We start from the raw sequence: 11372 nt of genomic DNA, 5'->3' as shown, positions 1-11372 counted from the left end.
TTGAGGAAACGTGAAAAATAACTAAATCTTACTTCAAGGTTAAATGGGACCATACCAGAAGTAGAGACAATCACCATCTGGTTAAACATTGTGCTATAGAAAGTTCTTTGGAAGGAGATATGAATGGTCTGAATAGGCAAAGTGAGAGTAGCATCAATAATAGTGAGCAATTTTACTAGGGAGGTAAATGGCAGAAAGTACTAACAGAAAATGCTAATATTTGCATATTCTCAGAAACCTTCCAGGGAATGATTATTACGATAAAGATTTCAGATACCATGTCAAACTAGCATGGCAAAAACTGGAAAGCAAGTGGATCTTTCAGTATCTCGTAAATCATGCCGTTTATGTAGGTGACTGATAAATAAAGGGAGGTAAAACAAGGGAAACACCTTTAAATCAGCCAAATATTTCGTGAGTACTTACATACTAGGCATTCAAAGATGAATAAATGTAAGTCCCACTTACATGTCCATTTTATGTATTTCATGTCATATGTCCATCAGACTTCCAGTTTGCTTTTGTTTGTTTGCTTTGTGGGGTGGGGGTTGTTTGGGGTTTTGGCTGTGCTGAATCTTCATTGTAGTGCACTAGCTCTCCAGTCGAAGGCCTTTAGTTGCCCTGCAGCATGTGGGATCTTAGTTCCCCAACCGAGGATCGAACCTGCATGCCTTGTATTGAAAAGTAGATTCTTAACCAGTGGACCACCAGGGAAGTCCTCTCAATTTGTTTTATTCCCAAAGAAGAGGATAGCTTCCAATTCACTACTAAGAAGCTCTTCAGTGTGACAAATTATTATAGGTTGGTCTCAACAAATCCCAACTGAGCTCCTTTAAGCTCTGAACCTAACACCCCCTAGAAACAGAATACTTAATATGCCCAAAACATTATAATTGTGTTTACTGTAAAATAGATACAGAAACTATCTTATTTAATTCTGAATCATAGTTTAGCCACTTTCTAGCTCTTCTAAAACAGAGGAAATAACATTCCAACTCCAATTAGCTTAGCAATGAAGATAGTGAATCAAACCAGAACAGTGAACAAGACAGAAAAGACAGATTCAGGAACCTCTCATTTAAATTGAAAATGAGATGTTCAGCTGAGGACAAGGAAGGAAAATTCATGCAAAGACAACATTGGAGTTATGATAGCTCTAATGTGCTACCATAATGACAAACTTTTAACCCATGATTAATTTAACTGTTCACGAGTCAACCTGCCGGTTATGTCAAAATAAGTTGCCAGAAAAATAAATTCTGAAAACAGTTCCAGCAGATGTGAGAACAAGTGAGAAATGGGGTGGAGAGAACAGGGATGGTGGGGAGATTAGTCAGAGAAAATGGGGCTTGAATGTAAAGCAGAATTCTACTCACCTGCCAATTCACTGGCCTTACGTCAGCCCAATGAACTCTTCAATTCAAAGTACCTCATAAAGAAATAAGTAGTCTAACTTCCTGGAAGACACTGGTTGTTCAGATTTGGGACTAATTATTCATAAAATCAAAACTAGCAATCACCTACTAGATAGTGTGACTTGAGAGACAAGTCCATTTGCCCCTAAATTTTTGCACTTCTGGCTTGACATAGGACCTGAAATCCTCACTATTATAACCTTCCATTAAATGAGATCATTCTCTGGAAGGTCCCTGGGAAAATGTAAGTATTTGTGCTTAATGTCTGGTGCACGCTTAGTTGCTCATCTCTGACTCTTTGTGACCCTTTGGGCTGTAGCCCACCAGGCCAAGCTCCTATGTCCATGGGACTTTTCAGGCAGGAATCCTGGAGTGGATTGCCATTTTCTTCTCCAGGGAATCTTCCTGACCCAGGGATCGAACTAACATCTCCTGTGTCTCCTGCATTGGAAGCAGATTCTTTGCCTGTTGAGTCATTCTTTACAGGAAGCCCCTGTGTCTGGTACCTACTGCCAAGCCATCTTGTTACCTTCCTGCCTAGATAACTTTTATTGATCACGACTGGAGTTTTCCAAAATTGCTTGGGCTAATTCTGTGACTAAGCCTGTGGATTATGACAAACGACTAAACCAAGAGAATATGTGTATTGTTATATATATGGCTCTTTAAGAGATACTGACGTATACTGTAAATATTGTTTATACTAATATTCTACTCACCATCAGGACTTAACTTCATTGTAAGTCAAGGAAGATCTCTACTTGAAATTTGCTGAGAATAAACTTCCAGTGTTCTCACCAACATACATACAATGAGCACTATGAGAAATGATGGATATGTCAATTAGCTTGATTATGGTAATCATTTCACAATGTGTACATGTTTTAAAACATTGTGCTATATGTACATTTTTATATGTCAATTATATTTCAATAAATCTAGGGGATTTATTGAAATATAAACTGATTGGAATAGACATTTCTCCAAAGAGAAATAACTAATAAGCACTTAAAAAATGCTCTACATCACAAATCATATAGAAATCATGTTCAGTTCAGTTCAGTTCAGTCGCTCAGTTGTGTCCAACTCTGTGCGACCCCATGAATTGCAGCACGCCAGGCCTCCCTGTCCATCACCAACTCCCAGAGTTCACTCAGACTCACATCCATCGAGTCAGTGATGCCATCCAGCCATCTTATCCTCAGTTGTCCCCTTCTCCTCCTGCCCCCAATTCCTCCCAGCATCAGAGTCTTTTCCAATGAGTCAACTCTTCGCATGAGGTGGCCAAAGTACCAGAGTTTCAGCTTTAGCATCATTCCTTCCAAAGAAATCCCAGGGCTGATCTCCTTCAGAATGGACTGGTTGGATCTCCTTGCAGTCCAAGGGGCTCTCAAGAGTCTTCTCCAACACCACAGTTTAAAAGCATCAATTCTTTGGCACTTAGCCTTCTTCACAGTCCAACTCTCACATCCATACATGACCACAGGAAAAACCATAGCCTTGACTAGACAGACCTTAGTCAGCAAAGTAATGTCTCTGCTTTTGAATATGCTATCTAGGTTGGTCATAACTTTTCTTCCAAGGAGTAAGCATCTTTTAATTTCATGGCTGCAATCACCATCTGGAGCCCAAAAAAATAAAGTCTGACACTATTTCCACTGTTTCTCCATCTATTTCCCATGAAGTGATGGGACCGGACGCCATGTAGGGAAAAGTAAATCAAATTGAGATACCACTATACACCCATTAGGATGGTTATTTTTAAAGAAAATAAGTTTTCGTGATAATAAGAAAAAATTGGCCCTTTTCTGGCTAAAATGATGAGATTGCCCCATTTTCAAGCAGCATGATTAACAATAGCAAAAGGTGGAAGCAATCCAAGTATCCATCTACGATGCTGTATATACATTCAATCGAATATTACTTAGCCTTTAAAAGAAGGGAAATTCTGACACATGCTATAAGATGGATGAACCTTGAAGACACTAAGCCAGTCACAAAAGGATACTGTATGATTCCAGTGGTATGAGGTTCCTAGAACAGTCAAATCCACAAAGACAGAAAATAGAACTGTGGTTGCTAGGAGGCTGGGGATAGAAGAGAACCGGAAGTTATTGTTTAATGGGTAACATGTTTCAGTCAGGGAAGTTGATTATTTTCTGCAGATGGATTGCGGTGGTACCTCCACAACCATGTGAATTTACTTAATGCTCCTGAGCTGTACACATAAAATTGGTTCAAGTGGTAAATTTTATGTTATATATGTTTTACCACGATAAAAAAAAAAGTCAGTTACAACAAAACACAACCCACAACTGAAGCTATACTCTCATACAGAACTTCCCCAAAGTAAAGCAGGGCATTGGCCTAGTGCCCAGTTAACTGTAAATTTTGAATTACTTTCAGAGCTTGGCCATAATACAAGCTATATATAGGGCCACATCAAGATTCTAATGCATTACGTCTGGGGTGGAGTCTGAGCATTTTTTAATATTCCCCTGGTGGTTCTAATATGTAGCTGTGTTTAAAGGCTGCCATTCTACAATTTCACCATAGCAGATTTAGAGGCAAGAAAACAGTTATCTATCTTTTTTGTTCATGATCAACTCAACTCTAAATGGACTGATTTTATATAATGAAACATGGTGATCTTTTTTTTACATTATGCTATATTGACATATAGCAAGAAGCTGAATAAAGTCTTTAAACTTGATTTAGAGACTTATTACTTAAAAAAAGAATTGATGGAGTCTTTTAAAGTTAAGTTTTTAGGGACTTCCTTTGTGGTCCAGTGGTTAAGACTTTGCCTTCCAGTGTAAGGTAAGGGCATGGATTCCATCCTTGGGCAGGGAGCTAAGATCGCACATGCCTTGCAACCAAAAAATAAGTCCAAAACATAAAACAGAAGCAATATTGTGACAAATTCAATAGACTTTAAAAATTGCTCACATCAAAAAAAAATCTTTAAGAAAAATTAAGTTTTTAGACACATTTCTCCAATTTCCTCTGTTAACTTACTGTTGAAATTTCTTAGATGTCCACAGAATACTTTCTAAGCTGGTAGGAAAATGTCACCTCACATGTTGTTTTGGTAGATGCTGAAATTGTTTAAAAAAAAAACAAAAACCTGATTATTTGTTCATGAGTATATCACAGTTTATACTTTAAAAGTCAGCTTCTACCTGAAATAATCACTGTCTCTTCAGTGAAAACACAACACAGTAATTGTATCCCATTTGCATCTACAGATTCATTCATTATTAATAATTTTATGATTTTACATATCAATCAGCATCTTTCTGAAGACAGGAAATTTTTTTTATTACATACTAAGTCAACAGTCGAAAGAAACAGGTGATTCTTGATTAAGTGCTGACACATGGTATCATGGGAACACTGAATAGAAACTCAAAGACCTGGTATCTAGAATATGTGCCACTCAGTCTCGTGTTTAGAGCTAAGTACTCACTGCCCCAGCTGAATGAAAGAAAGTACTCTCAGTCAAAAGGTTATGCTTCTTCCCAGGGTCAATCTACATACAATGACTCATGGACCCAGATCTCTTGCCTCAATCCACACATCTCTGAAGGCCCATCTTCAGAGATGGCACATCTTCAGAGATGGCACATCTCCCACTTCAGAGTTTCCTGGCTAAACACATCACAATTCAACCTATCTCTCCCCTATCTCTCTTCCTGCTTTCCTTGCTCCCAAGAGCAAGCTCTAATAAATCATTGGCAACAGAATCATCATCTCGATTCTGTTTCCATGGAAACCAGACTTGCATCACCTGTTCTCTCAACTAGCTCTGTAACCATAGTAAAATCACTTAATCACACTTCCCTCTGTAACTGAAGAGTATTTACTGAGCTTGGAACCACTGGAAATTTCCAGTCACACTAAACAATGTTTTGCACTGGCAGAGGAGACCTGCCCTCGGGACTCACCTGCTGTGACCAAGCTTATACATTTTCCAGTCTAACCCTTTGCATCCCACCCACTGCCACCCCCCCCCCTTTTAAATGGCAAGAAGGGGAAATTCTGTGTCACTACCAGGCACTGTCTTTACGGTCCATCCATTCCAAAGGAGCCTCTGACCTTCCACTTGATAGAAAATGTCCTAGGATAGGGGTAGCTTGGGATGATCGTGGTTTATTAACAGACTCGTGTGCCAGAAATGTCAAGTCCCAGGCAAATCTGGTCACCATAACATGGGTCCATATACCCTTAAGCCCTTGGATTTGCACAACTGATCATCTTCCTGGTGATTCTGGCTGCCGGACTGTACACAAGACAGAGGGTAAGTAAGTCCCAAATCACATGTCTAGGTCAGTTCTCTTGCTTATCACAACTGTGCTTGTTAGTTATCCAACTGTGTGTCTAATTTTATCTCCTCAAATAGACTGCAAGTGCCACATGGGTCCACGTGCCCTGTTCATGGCTGCATGCTTAGTGCTTAGCAGAGCACCTGGCACACAACCAGTGACTAATAAATATTTGTTGGATAAATGAGTGAAGTGGGATGGAAGGAGATGTGTAACACCTGGGACCTACTCAGAGGGTGGAAGACTAAAAGAGTAAAAGTGCAAGTTACTCAGAGTGATAAAAGGTAGATAAATAGAAAGGTAGAAAGTAGATAAATAGGGACTGGAAGACTAAGTGGGCATTCGAGCTTGCAGCATGCTTCCACTTTCCTGTATCATATCACTATATTACTGAACTACTGTCAAACTTATGGCTTACTCCAACACTCAAATTTGACACACATTCATAATTTTCTATCAGATCAAATACATTGTGCCTGGAATATAGTCAGCCCATTTAAAAAAACATAATAAATAAGTGTTGTCTGAATGAATGAGCTGTATCACTCTTTTTAGGATTACTGTTTCAAGCAAGTTCCCTGACAAGGAGCACTTTATCTAGAAGAAATCCTAACAGATATTTGGTCAAACCTTCTGATTTCTCTCTCAAGGCAACTGCATATCACATCTTAGTTCCCTTAAAGTATCATTACCTATAGATTTCTAGTTTTTTTCTAACTGGCTACTACTAAAATAAAGCAAGCCCTTTCATAGCACTTGAAGACACCCTGAAATTCTCCTTTTGTATATCTCCATGACCATAATAAAAATGTTTATAGTATAACTCCTGCCCACATAACTGCTTTTTGATCTTGTTGATGCTTTACCCTGAAACTGACCTGAATTGAAACATATGATTAAAAAAAAGAAAACAACTTCCTTGTTCTGTGAAACTACTAACCAGTAAATGGTATCCATTTTGAACAACTCACAGAAACAGAATTCATATTGAAAATGACATCTTTTAGATTCTGGTGTAACGATCATTTTGGAACATGAAAATGGATTTTGCCCACTTGAGATACCAGAATCGATTTCTGTCCCTGTTCTTTGCTCTTATAAGTGACTTTTATCTTTGGACGACTTAGAGCTCTATGGAAACTGAACAGCTTCATTTGTCAAGCTGAGAGTTTATTTTACCTCATCAACCTATTTAATACCATATAAATATTTATAAAATTGCATTGATGAGTTCACTGCTGTAGCTTATAATAAAAACCATATGAACAAAGTGATATAAATAAATAAGCAAACAAGCCAGATGATAAACAGTTGGTAGATTAAACAAGTCAAAGCTTCTTTGTTTCACGCCTATCTTTACTGCTAAATTATGAAGTTTGCAGCCCCCTACCTCCGCTATCAAGGCTTCTTAGCTGAGATAATGGGGTGCTTAAAGCTCCTAGCAGCATTGCACTCAGAACACAAGATGATCTAAGGCAGCTGTTCTCACAGCATGACCCATGGACCACTGGAGATCAGGGATACTCTTCCAGGAAAGTGAAAGTCACTCAGTCATGTCCAACTCTTTGCAGTCTCATGGACTATAGCCTGCCAGGCTCCTCTGTCCATGGAATTCTCCAGGCCAGAATCCTGGGGTAGGTAGCCGTTCCCTTCTCCAGGAGATCTTTCCAACTCAAGGACTGAACCCAGGTCTCCCATATTGCAGGCGGGTTCTTTACCATCTGAGCCACCAGGGAAGCCCACCCTTTTAGGAGGTCATAAGACAAAAAATTAATTTTATAATATTACTAAGACATCATTTGAGGGGCTTGCCTCACCAAGTTAACATTTCTATTGATAGCACAAAACGATAGTGATTCAAAGTGCTGGAACATAAGTACATAATAAAAGTGGTGCTGTACCAATGGTTATTATAGTCTTTACCAAAATGTGCTTATTGAGGGGAAAAACAGGTTCATTTAAGAATACCTTTGATGAATCAGTAAAAATTATTAGTTATAGTCTATCTGGGTGGTTAGGTACGTATTTTTTAAATATTCCATAAAATGAAATGGTAAGTAAACATGAATCTCCTGAGTATTACACCTGAAACTTATGTATTTAGTTTATTAAACTTCATATTGTAAACCAAATATAACTCAATAAAAATAAATCAAAAAAAAAATAAATAAATAAATCAAATAAAATTAATAAGAACTATTGTGCACTAAACTAAAATAGTCTCTAGGAAGAGAATTTGCACAGTTGATTTGTGAACTAGACTTTTTCCTATAACCTCATTTTTCTTGAAAAAACAAAAAAGAGCAAGATATGCTTATTCAGATTTATATATTTGGCAGACACTTTATTGAAAATAAACAAAATGAACCTTTAACTTCAAGGAAAACAACTGACAGTATTGTTACCAATGATAAAGTGCAAGCTTTTTCACTTGAAAATTAGAATTTTAGAAAACTGTATCCAACACTGTGAACTTAACAGTTTGCCAATACTTTAAGAACTTTCTGATACAATTAGCAGTAATATAAATAAGTTTTTGATATTGTATAATAGGTGTCAACATTTGGAAGATCTGCACATCTCGGTGAAATGGCATTTTCCCAAATGATCAATGCATATTAAGTTACAAAATCATGCAAGGGTTAAAGATTCATTCAAAATGCAAAATCAACCAATGGACCTTGAAGTAACAAAGTATAAAATGATCACTGGTATGATTTTAGATTTCACATTGCAACTATCCTTTAAGAAACTACCACTTGTCAAGTTTCAATGTAATTTCAAAAACAAACGTCCACAATTACTTGACAAGACTTTTAAAATACTTCTTGTTTGTTCCATTTGACATCTACTTAAGGCCATTTTTTTTTTTTTCCATAGTTCAACCAAAGCCACAGATCGAGTCCTGAAAGAGATATGTTGTTTGGCCATAAAAAGGAATGAAGTACTGATGATTGCTACAATAAGGATGAACCTTGAAAACATTATCCCAAACAAAAGAAGACAGATCAGAGGCCACACATGGCAAGATTCCATTTATACGAAAGGTTCAGGACAAGCGAATCTATTAGGTTCATGAAATAGATGAGTGACTGCTAAGGAATGGGGTAAAGGAAATTGGGAAGTTGCTGTGAACAAGCATGGGTTTCTTTTGGGGATGGTGAAAATGTTCTAAAATTAGAGAGTGGTAAAGGTTGTACAACTTTGTGATTATACTAGAAAATCGCTCGATTCTATATTTCTAAAAGGGAAATTTTATGGTATGTGAATTAAATCTCAACTAAAAATTACATTAAAAAGAAATTATGAACCTGGTGCATGAGTTTCCTAGGGCTTCTGTAACAACCACAGAACTGTAACTTAAAGCATCAGAAATTTATCCTCACAATTCTAGGGGCCCAAAGGCTGACATCAAGGTGTCAGTAGGGCTGTGGTCCCTCTGGGATTTCTGGGGAGAATTCACCTTTGTCTCTTCTAGTCCTGATGGCTGCTGATGTTCCTTGGCCATATTACTCCAAACTCTGCCTCTGTCTTCATATCACTTTACCGTGTGTGTGTGTGTGACCTTCCTCTTTCCTAATAAGGACATTTGTGAGTTATTATCAATCTACCACACCTGGGTTTATGTATAAATAACTGATGTAATATGGCAGCTGTAGATGTGTGCCATATAGATTTGTCAGTCAGCTCAAGCCCAACTCAAGTTAGCTGACAGCCTCCAACTATAACACCTTCAGGATTTGCCATACTCTGCCTGGCAACCCCAAGCCAATGACCGTGCATGGCAGGTATGCAAGGGACTGGTCATCTCCCAACATAGGACCCCTCTATCCACAGTCCTTATGCCAGAGCCCTCCATTGAGCTGAGTGAGGGTTAGCCCTTTCGTACTTAATTTATCTCCCTTTTTTTACCTGCCTGTTCCTATTTCTGTTTATATCTCACAGAGTCACTCCCATCACTTTCACTACCAACTTGGACTTGACCTCTTTTTCCCAGAGGATTCAAACTCAGTCAGTTGATCCTGAGAGTGGTCCAAAACAATGGATAGAAAAGGGACTTTCAGGCTTAGGTTACTCACTGCCCGGCTGCAAATGAGGACCCTGTGCCCCAGTGGCATGGATAGTTCCCAGCAAAAAATGGCACTATTCGTCAAACTTTCACCAGTGGTGACCCAAGAGCGTGTCCTGATGCAGGAGACTTCTCTGGCCAGTGCGTTAATTCAGGCATTTGCGGGTGAACTATGCACACAAGGACAACGGAACTGGCTGGTTATTATTGTAGGATATAAAGGGGCAATGAGAAACTGAAGCCACTTATTTTAAAACTAAGCATGTGAGACAAAAAACAGCTTCCAAAGAGATATATCTCCCACAATCAGAGAACAGACAGCTGTGGAGCCAATTTAGGATAGCCAGTCTTCAAAGACTATTGTATACTCAGCCAAGGCAAGTCTGTTTTACTAAGATCAGGGCTCTGGTTAGAAAATACAGGACTTTAAAATATAGGATAAGAATGAAGTCTCCCATAAGACTTTGGCTCTGTAGACCAATCCCTCACAGACTACCTATCCCTCCCTATGAAGACAGCATTTCCTCCATGAGGCTCCCTTCTGAGTGAGCACCTCCCCTATGAGAAAGACACTATGGAGATGTCTCCCTTTGTGTGTCAACCAGCACCCCATCTCACAAGCTGTTTCCACCTCCTCAGCTGTCTGATCAATAACTAGGGTGAAATCCCTGGAAACATGTTGGAAATAATAAGGGAAGAAGAGATTACACCCTAAAGTACCAGCAAGGATTAGCTAAGACATACAGGTAGAAGACAAAGGACTGGATTTTTGAGTGTGCTTGGATCAATTCCCATACAAGCAAGAGTTTACTGGCTTAAGAGACACTGTCTCAGAACACAAGATTTAGCACCCTGGCAAGGACCCAAAGAGATGATAGAAACTCACTGGTAGGGTGACTTTAAACACCTGGAGAAAGCAATGAGCCATGCTAAGTAAGTTTAAATGCATGAGTTGCCCTGAAAAGCAGTGGCAAAAGTCATTTAAAGCCTCAGGGAATTGAACATGCCAGAATGCATATATATGTGGGGCCAGAAGACAACCAGAGAGTAATATTCCACAGGAGAACCGGGAGGACGCACTGTTCACAAAGGCCATCAGAAATGCAGTAGGGAGCACTTAGAACTCATTTACTCACTTCATCTTCACAAAGACCTGCAAAGGTGTGCTATTATCCCACTTAATATGAGAAATATGAACCTGAGAAAGATTTAATTACTTGCCCCTAGCTATGTAGGTATTCCTAACTGAGCCAGCATTTTAAGTAAACCTTCTGACCCTCCACAGGAGCCCCCTGACCTATTTCTGCTCTCTGAGTGCTGGGGCGCTTACAGAGGTAACAGTGCTCCCTGACTTACAGTCAAGTGCTTGCCTTTGGATTCTGACCTTTCCTAGATTCCTCTGACCCTCTGTTTCTCTTTAGTATTGTGACTTAGCTTTGTCTGTCTTGAATCTGAGCCCCATGTCTGTGATTTTGTTAGATATCTCTTCGTGGGGTGCATAAAGGTAGAGTTTTTAATGTATGTAAGAAAAACTGATTTAGTTTGGACTTGCATAATAATGTA

Source organism: Ovis canadensis, chromosome 2 (assembly GCF_042477335.2).
Source record: "Ovis canadensis isolate MfBH-ARS-UI-01 breed Bighorn chromosome 2, ARS-UI_OviCan_v2, whole genome shotgun sequence".
Lineage (NCBI taxonomy): Eukaryota > Metazoa > Chordata > Mammalia > Artiodactyla > Bovidae > Ovis > Ovis canadensis.
The sequence above is the reverse complement of the archived record's forward strand: the minus strand, read 5'-3'. Positions refer to the sequence as shown.